At 32.8% G+C, this 9,157-nt stretch overlaps 1 protein-coding gene across 18 annotated transcripts in view; it reads right to left on the bottom strand.

Annotated features, from left to right (window-relative positions):
• The window catches only part of Psi (P-element somatic inhibitor), a 122,588-nt gene that overhangs the window by 10,062 nt on the left and 103,369 nt on the right, over nucleotides 1-9,157 (bottom strand). For 14 of the 18 annotated variants that reach the window (XR_010843064.1, XR_010843065.1, XR_010843066.1 and 11 more), the window contains one exon: nucleotides 6,896-9,092. The exons of 2 other annotated variants lie outside the window; for them this stretch is intronic. The gene's annotated coding sequence lies outside the window, so the exon portion shown is untranslated. Of the gene's footprint in view, nucleotides 1-6,895; nucleotides 9,093-9,157 lie in introns of those variants that run through there. 2 more of the 18 variants (XR_001343435.3, XR_001343436.3) reach the window with 2 other exon arrangements.

The raw sequence follows: 9,157 nt of genomic DNA, 5'->3' as shown, positions 1-9,157 counted from the left end.
TATATATATAATTTGAACAGGCCAAGTAAAATAATTTTCGACCTAGTACCACCGAAGGCTTTCATTGAAATCGTAGCTACCCTTGTTAGTCACCCCCAGGAATAAAACATTTTTATAAAATCTATATTATAACAATGATGATATTAAGTGCGTTAAAAAAAATTGATATATAAATTGTAGTAAATTTGAAGAGTGACCCATTTGCCAGTGCCTAGGTCCGTTCTCTAGTATTTTCTAAATTACTATTATAACATTATAAGAATGTAAATAGAAAGTATATATACACATGATATAAAAAAGGAATGTCATAAACTAAAAGAATGAAAATGAATTGAATAATAACTAATAACAAGTACAGTAATGAATGATAGAATTGCAGATGTGCCCCTGGAATAATGAATAGAGAAATAATAAGTAGAAGTATTATAATAATAGATATAGTAAAATAAAAAGAAAAAAAGAGTAAAGAAGTAAATGAGGTGTAAATATGGTGCAATAACAAATCAAGTAGATATATTAATTTAGGTAAATTGATAAATAAAGGATATAGGATAATAAAATAGAAATGATATAGATAATATTTTATAGAAATATTTAAAAAAATCACATGTGCGATCCTGCTTGCCAGAATATTTATTTTGTTCTTTTACATAGAATGTAATGTATTCTACGTAGTACATGTATTGTACATAGTCCATTATTAAAAATTAAAAGGAAAGTAAGCAACAATTAAAAAAAAATGGAGCTGTTTATCACATTTATTGCGAAAGAAACTGGCACTAATGATTTGCTAAGTCTCTGTTTTAACTCATGTGAAAAGGAGTGACAAAACAAGTATTATATATTTTATAAATAGATAAAAATTTAATGATTAAAACCTTAAAGAGTATATACCAAGGACGATAATAATCGAAAAATAACATTATTCTCGTTCAAATTGTAGATCATTCTTACAAAGCTCGGTGACTGCAATATCACCAAAATTGGAGTATGACCTACAATCCTAAATGCTCCCTACTTAGTCACAAATAAAATCATCCATAAAGACCTTAATGTTCCATTTGTAACCGATCTAACCCGAATCAGACATCAACCCTTCCATAACAAACTCACTAACCAATCAAGCCCATTAGTTTCTAATCTTGCTTCCTATTTTATTCCGGACAATCCTCCGAGGCGTCTGAAAAGGTGGCCTCGAGACCTTATATTGTAAAAATGTTTTTAGAGTGCTACCAATGGGTAGTTTCTCTACATGCTTGTACCATACGATTATAATTTCCTCAAATTTACTTGATGTATTTATGTACAGTTGTAAATATCAATAAATAAATATAAAAAAAAAAAATTCTTTTCTGTTTTCGTTTTTAATAAAAAATAATAATACTTAAGGAAGTTTTTGGTATTTCTTTCGATAATGATTTTCTTCTTTCATTTTTATTTTGTTTTATGTTTATTTAAAAATATATAAATATCGCATTGAATAAATAACACTATTACAGATCTAAAACTTAAATCTATATTTATATATCATTAAATTCAATATAAATCCTCCTCCCTTCTTTTAAAAATTAAAAATCTCATCATACAACTTTCACTTAGCACCCTTTGAATTGAAATTAATCCTCGCTCATTTCAGAACATATTTTTATAGTATTCACTATGACAATACTTTCCCGGACTCATTTTCCAAATGAGCCTTTCAGTTGACAAGTTGACAAACTCAAACCAAAATAGTTTTCAGAAAAGTACACTTAATAATATTTCACTATGCAAAATTTAAAACAATTAATGAAAATACTGAAAATAATTTTATGAATTTAATCATTCTTTCAACTGAATGGTTCATATATAGATTAAGGGAAATAAAAAAGTAATTATTTAATAAGTAGGTAACAAGCAAATGTTATGAAGTAGCGAAACTGCACATGCGCCCGCAAGTGTTAAGACCGACCTTCATTTATCCCTTTTTTGCCTTCTCCATTACCCCTAAGACTTTCTATGTTAGATATCATTTTGTCTAAATTCTTTGGCTTTCCAATGACCAATATTACAACTCTTGTTTCCGAAAATGTGTTTTCAACCTGTAAAAAATATTTTCCTTTTTGTCTTCTTTAGTTATTATTTAACTCCTTCCACCGTTCATATTTTTCCATTTTTCACTACTAGGAAAAATGTGAAATGCATAATTATTTCAAATAAACAAAAATATACTTACTTTCGGTAAAACAATTTTCGAAATTCCGAATTAAAACTATTTCAATGAGGATAAAACCTAGCAGATATTAAAGAAAATTTAATCGTTCATTGATAAACTGAGTTTAATAAAAATCGTTAGAACCGTTTTTAAGAATATAAAAAAAAAAATGTGAAAAACCTATTTTGAGCTAGGCTGACCACATAAACACACACCTTTTTGTGATACTTGGTAATTTGGACTCAAGAAACCTCAAAATGTGCATTTTCATCGAAAACATGATTTCGAAGTTTTGACGATCGCAAGAATTCCTATTACTCTATATTCTATACATTCATACATGCAAGTAGTAATTTAAATCCTGTTCCACAACTTGTTTTACAAAATTGTGACAGTAATTCCTCAACTTAATGAACAGTCCGTTAATCACTTCATAGTCTATAACCATTCAAATGTTCAAATTTCCAGTAATCTTCCCTTAGTTAGTTCTTCTCAGTTAGGTCCAATAAACTCGCATACCAACGCTCAATGTTTACATTTTCTGTTACCTTCCCAATATTTACATGTTTCTGTAACCTGTTCAATGTTTTAATTTTCTAATTTCCCCAAAAAATATTACAACCTTCTCGCAATAAAATCCAACGATTTTTCTACCTCCTTAGTTGTGTAACGACATCTCTACTATCTGCTGGTAACCGAATGACGACTTAGACCTGCCAGAACCATTACAGTCATCAGACAAACATCGTATATTGATGAATGTATTATTTCTGGTTTTATATTTTTCAAATGTAATATTCTTAAATGTATTATTTGAAACAATAAAGATTACAATAGAATCTTCTGATCCATTAAAAGCTAACATCTTGTATGTAGCATCTCTCGATGACTTTTATAATATCCCAGAGAGATCACTTGACAAAGGTGAAACTAAAGGGATTAACCTCCTTAGGAGACAGTAAGTGATAATATTCATTTATGGATAAGAACATTCTAGCTCTATTTTTGGAATTGAACTTGTATTATTTCATATTATGAATAGAATAGTACTGTTGCCATCCTTTGGAGATTTACAGCGAATACCTGTAAAACCCACAATTCATCCTGTCAATTCACCTCCTATCCAGCTTACCTTATTTATTTACAATGCATTGTCTCGGTCTTCTGATGTTAAGTACCTCACCACTCAAAATAGTTTCAGGGCTAACTACACAGAGTACCTCGACAATTACATAACCTCAACTACAATTAATGTCAAATCGTAAGGTATGATTTTGAACGAAGAGGTTCTATATGGATTTTTTCAAGTTATGCGAAAAAATTGAAAAATTAATATATATGAAAAACAAACGAGTGAGGCCTAAAATACTAGATAAAAAAAGTTGTTTTCAAGAAAGATCATAGAAGTGTTTTTATTAATGCTACTATGTATTTTTGAGGTGCTAGTTCCAGGTTTGCCACCTCGCCAGCCTTTGGGTCCACAGCGACAATAAAAAAAGTAGTAACTTTTGGAACATTTACACTTATAACTAGGAAACTTAGCATTTTCAGAAAATAAACACTATAAGCAAAAATTCTCAACAAAATGGGTATACTATTCAATAGCTAATCTGCGACTTCGCTAGGGCGCACTATAAAATAGACGTCGAAGTTTTACAATGGGTGTTTTCAGATAAAAAAAAAATGAAATGCGATTCTATACAAATATTAGTTAAACATCTGTGAGTACAAAATTAAAAAAAAAAAAAAAAAAGGAAACGGAGAGAGAATCCTTTTTTTTTTGTTTTTGTCCTCGCAAACGTTTAACTGATACCGAAACCCAAGAACTTTAAGGGGCCTCTACATGTTGGCCAAGCCATGGCGAACTCAGACATACGCGAGCATGTGGATGGGTGGCTTGGCTTGGTTGGCCTAGGCTCGTTGCCGATCCGTCGAGAGTCGGTTTTTTGGACACAGATCAAAGGGGTTCGTGAGAGCGCTCGTGTAGCATCTCCACCATTGTTCTTTGTCTAGTTGCAACTGAGAGCTGTTAGGAAGTTAAAGGTGTTTGTTGGTACTTTTTATATTTAATCTTATTTATTTATATTTAATTTCCTTTCATTTTCTTTTTTTGTAATAAAAATAATACAATCCAAGTGCAATGGCTGAAACCACTAGTACGTCCGCCATGCTTGCCTCTCTGAATAACACTGACATGTGGATGGTCTGCTCTTTGTTTACCGAGCATTTGTACAAGCCTCCGATTCGTGGCGAGCGGCCAACATGTGGATCCACCTTTAGATACCGGAGTTTTTTTTTGTTGTCAAGAATTTTTTGTTCCTATTTTATCCTCGCCTTTCATTTTTTCGTCTATTTCTCTCTTCTTCTTTTTTTTTTTATCTGATTTTTATTAAAATATGGCGAGTAACGGAATCGTGCGAGCAACAGTTCTAAACCTAGAGGATCAGAACCAAAACAACCCAGTCAACCAACCTTTAGCAGCAGTGAACCCTCCTTAGGCAGAGATCTAACCACTAAAAGAAGTCGCTTTAGCATAAGCTTATGCCACGAAGCTGGAATGGATTAAAGTCCGTACAGCAACCGCCCAGGATCTGAGGAAGGCGGAGTCAGACCTCTAAAAATTCCCTTGAGAGATCGGAGAATAAAATAAGTTTTTAAAAGGGGGCGATCGCCGAATGGCGAAGCTAAGATATCGGAGAATCTACTGGACAGCAAGGATGCAAAAGCATTAAAAACAGCGATGGTCTGCCGACTAAAAAAAAAATATCCTAAATCTCATTCAAGGAGATGAGGAGACGCCATTGAACGATGTGAAAGAGCGATTAAAAAAAGCATTTGGAGGAGGCAGGTGGTCCCCACAAGAAATATATTTCAAATGCTTCGGGAAACAAATAAGCCGAGGCAGTCTAGTGGACAGTACGCTGAGTAATATAGAAAAACGTTGGATGTGGAAAAAGTAAGCGGTCGGATGGGTTTTTTGGTAACAATCCTAAAGGTCCAACTGGCGAAGGGAGGACTGCCAAGTGAACGCTCATTTGTACAGTGCGCGCAGGATTTAATTGATGCCAGCACCGAGGGGAAGAGTCCCGGATGGAGGTAGAGGAATCGGAATGGACCACAGAAATTTACCAGCATCCCAGAATTAATCCGCCCCAATAGCGGAAAAGGGAATATCGAGACAATCCGAAGGAGAAGACAGGATATGCAGAGAGAAGATTGAGTCATGAAAAACAAAGAAGTAACGGCCGTCGAGAAGACCGCAAGTGTCGTGCGTGTGGTAAAGTCGGCGACCTGGTAGCACAATGCCCCTGCACCCGACTTTTCGGATGTGGGGCAGAGGGCATATAGCCCGACAGTGTTCCTATATGTATTGACGGACAGAACAGAATCAGCCAGAGCCCATGGAGATCAACGTACAAAGATCTCTCGAAGGACGAATGGATCCGCTAGCGAAGCGACGGAATTGTCCGAGACCTCGGAGTGGTAACACTCGAGCCGAAGACACCTATAGTGGTGCCATCACTTTTGCACAAACATAATAGGTATCAAAATTTGGTAGCATATGCGCATCACATAACTTTCACTTGCCACCCTGGAAAGGAAAAATTTCTAATATAAAATTCTTAATGGAAGATTATTGATTGACCGTTTGTAAAGATGAAAGGAATATGGTCCGGGTGCGGTAAAAAAAAACTCAAATAGTAGAATTATACTATTTTATTGAGCCAACGTTTCCCCCCTTTTTTGGTCACAAAAGTCACTTTTGTTTTGACTGCCGTCAAAATAGCCCTGACGAAGCCCTGCAACGTGGGGCGAAACGTTGGCTCAATAAAATAGTATAATTTTACTATTTGAGTTTTTTTTTTTTATCGCACCCGGACCATATTCCTTTCATAAAATTCTTAATTTTCAGTTTCTATAAAAATTCATATTTTAGGGTTTCTGGGGGTACGAATATTGAATACCAACTTTGCTCCTTCCAAGAATATAACAGTTTAACAAAATATAAAAAACCGTGTACATCACATCACTGGAATCAGGAGAAATCGGGTACACTCGGCTATCTCCGATTTTTAATTTCTATCTCTATTTCTCCTTTGGTTAATTAACAAATTCTTTTATAGTTCATATTTGTGCATTTTGTATTAATGCTAACAATGCAAAATGGTTATTACCAATAAATAAAATTGAAAGTATTATAGAGGAAGGTTTTTGAAAATTTGGCATTTAAGCCATGTTGAACTATTTTAATGAGGATAAAACTTAGCTGATATTGTAGGTCACTTGATTGTATATATATATCCAGTTTAATCAAAATCTTAAGAGCCATTTTTGAAAAAACGATTTTATAGTAAATATTGCTGAATTATCCCTGGTATATATCCTTCTTAAATACCTAATTTCAGTATCATAGGACTTACTAATTTTGAACTGGGATGTTTACACATGCACAGACTCACATACAGATCATTTTGCAAGACTTGGCCATTTGGAATTAGGGAAGTCCAAAACGTGTATTTCCATGAAAAACTCAAATTCAGAATTCTGCTCAATCGCAAGACTTCCTATTACTCTATATTCAATACATTCATACATGCAAGTAACAATTCAAATCCTGTTCATCCCTTTTGTAAAAAAAGGAATACCTAGTGTATTTGACTTTGCCCCAGTGGAATAGGATTTCAAAAATAAAACAATGTAGTATTAATACTATATATATTTAAATAAAACAATAAAAATATATAAAGAACATTAATTTATAAATCAAAAGTCATCCTTCCCTCTTAATCTATTGAATCTATGTCATATGTGCCTTATCTTCAGATGAATCATGTATCATTTGTCTGCAACGGATATTTATTTTCTTCCAACATTTTCTGCATGTATGTAAAGAGTACTGGATAGCACATAGAGGAATTTCCTATATGAGAGAGATGACTGGAGGGGGTAGGCCCTAGAACCCCCACTTTTGTAAATAACACATAAAATCATTTTTTTTATTTTACTTATATTGTAAGGGAGAGAAATTATATTTTGGTAAGAGAGATCAGTTTACCAAATTTGTTACACAAAGCTGGCTATCAGCGGTTTATTCTTAATATGCTTTAGTGGTGCAAGGTTCTTTTTGATCTGTCATATGTGCTTTCTTTAGAAATGAAATCCCACATGTGTTTAAATAACCTATATGTGGTTATATTTATGATAGCTACATAATTGCTTAAAAAAGGCAGGGTATTAATACCAGGTCATTACAAAATCCTTTGTACATTAATTCATTGCCTCCATTTTAATCCTTTTTCTAGTCTGACCCGCTTTTTTACCAGTAGTGCCTCAGAAGACCACGAGCGACAATTTTACTTCTGAAATTGCTGAAAATTAATTAGATCGAAGGAAAGGTAGATACAGTTGTTATTCATTATTTAATAGAAGATTAGATAAAGTAAACAATGATATATAATTTTTTTACTTTTCCTAATCTTCTATTAAATAATGAATAACAACTGTATAAACAACTAGCTTTCCTTCGGTCTAATTAATTTCAGCAATGTCAGAAGTAAACTTTTCGCTTGTGGTCTTCTGAGGCACTACTGGTAAAAAAGGGGAGGAAATTAGAACGATGGAAGATGAAAATGTGGTGCATTGTAACACCACAATGTCTTGGTTCAGGACCTTCAATTCTGAGAACAAAAAAAAAAAAGATAACCGTCTTTGCCTGAATATAGGTTAAGATTTTCATCTGGATTCGTCACTAATAAAATGAGGGGGTGGACTTATATTCAGATTCCATTTAGGACACATTTAAGTTTGACCAAACTCGGGTCATTTATGTCGGGTCACTTCATAATTTATTTTCATTTTTACTTTTGTAATGGGAGACTAAATACAGTTTATAATTATAATAAGTGAAATATATCAGTCTCTTATAATCATCAATTTTGGAGGAAAGAAAATGCAATAAAAAATTTGTCCAATATGGTACCAGGGATGATATTACATTAGAAAACATTACACAAGAAAATGGTATGTTTAAACAGAAAGTTGAGAAGGAAAACAAAGATTATATAGATTAATTAAAATAGAACAATAATTTATGTAAATGATACTTGGAATTCACAACTGAGAATACTCCTAAGAAAAAACAAAAAAATGTTTTAATTTCAAATCTTCATCACAATTTTTTTTATTATATGATGGTTGAACGGCCCTGGATATCGCTGCTTTGCTTGAATAGTGGCACATTTGACAGAAAAAAGTTTTTTTATTTTATGTTTAAGGTATTCCATAGATTTTACCATAGACTTCAGTTAATTAGAAACACCTCTAATAGCTTTAGGCTTTAGGAAAGTGTTTAGGATGACCAGAGTCAAGACTGTAACCGCAGTCTAAGGTACTATATCTTTGAAATATGTCCAATTCTAAATAAAATTATGTTGTTTTATTTCAGATGTGCCACAATTCAAGCAAAATAACGATATGTGTTGTAGTCATGTTCTCCAGATCATATCACTGGATTTTTTCGTTAGGACGACATTGAACAAAATGTAAATTAATGACCTTAATTCTTTACAAAGAAGGATAATTAAAACTTGTGAAACAATAGCACATATCCAGTGCCGTTCAGCCACAGCTGCTATGGAAGATGCCTTTTGTCTTAATGCTCAACATAATCACTTACAACAACATTTAATATGAATGTTAATGGTTACGTCTCACAAATAAAGAAGTTGGAAGACAAACTAATTTATTTACTATAATCTAAATAATGCATAACAATGAAAATCTGTAATTCTGAATATCTCCTAAATGAAGCGCTTATGGACATACTTTCATAAGGACTTTTTTCTTTCTTTGAGATCCTCAATTCATATTTTTAGTTCGGACACAATCCTGAAACACCCTGTATATACATAGTAGTATATGAGAGTAAATATACTATTATTGAGTATATATATATATATATAT

The sequence above is a fragment of the Halyomorpha halys genome, unplaced genomic scaffold (genome assembly GCF_000696795.3).
Source record: "Halyomorpha halys isolate HHAL.00 unplaced genomic scaffold, Hhal_1.1 Scaffold424.1, whole genome shotgun sequence".
In the NCBI taxonomy this organism is placed as follows: domain Eukaryota; kingdom Metazoa; phylum Arthropoda; class Insecta; order Hemiptera; family Pentatomidae; genus Halyomorpha; species Halyomorpha halys.
This window is presented reverse-complemented; position numbering and strand designations above follow the sequence as displayed.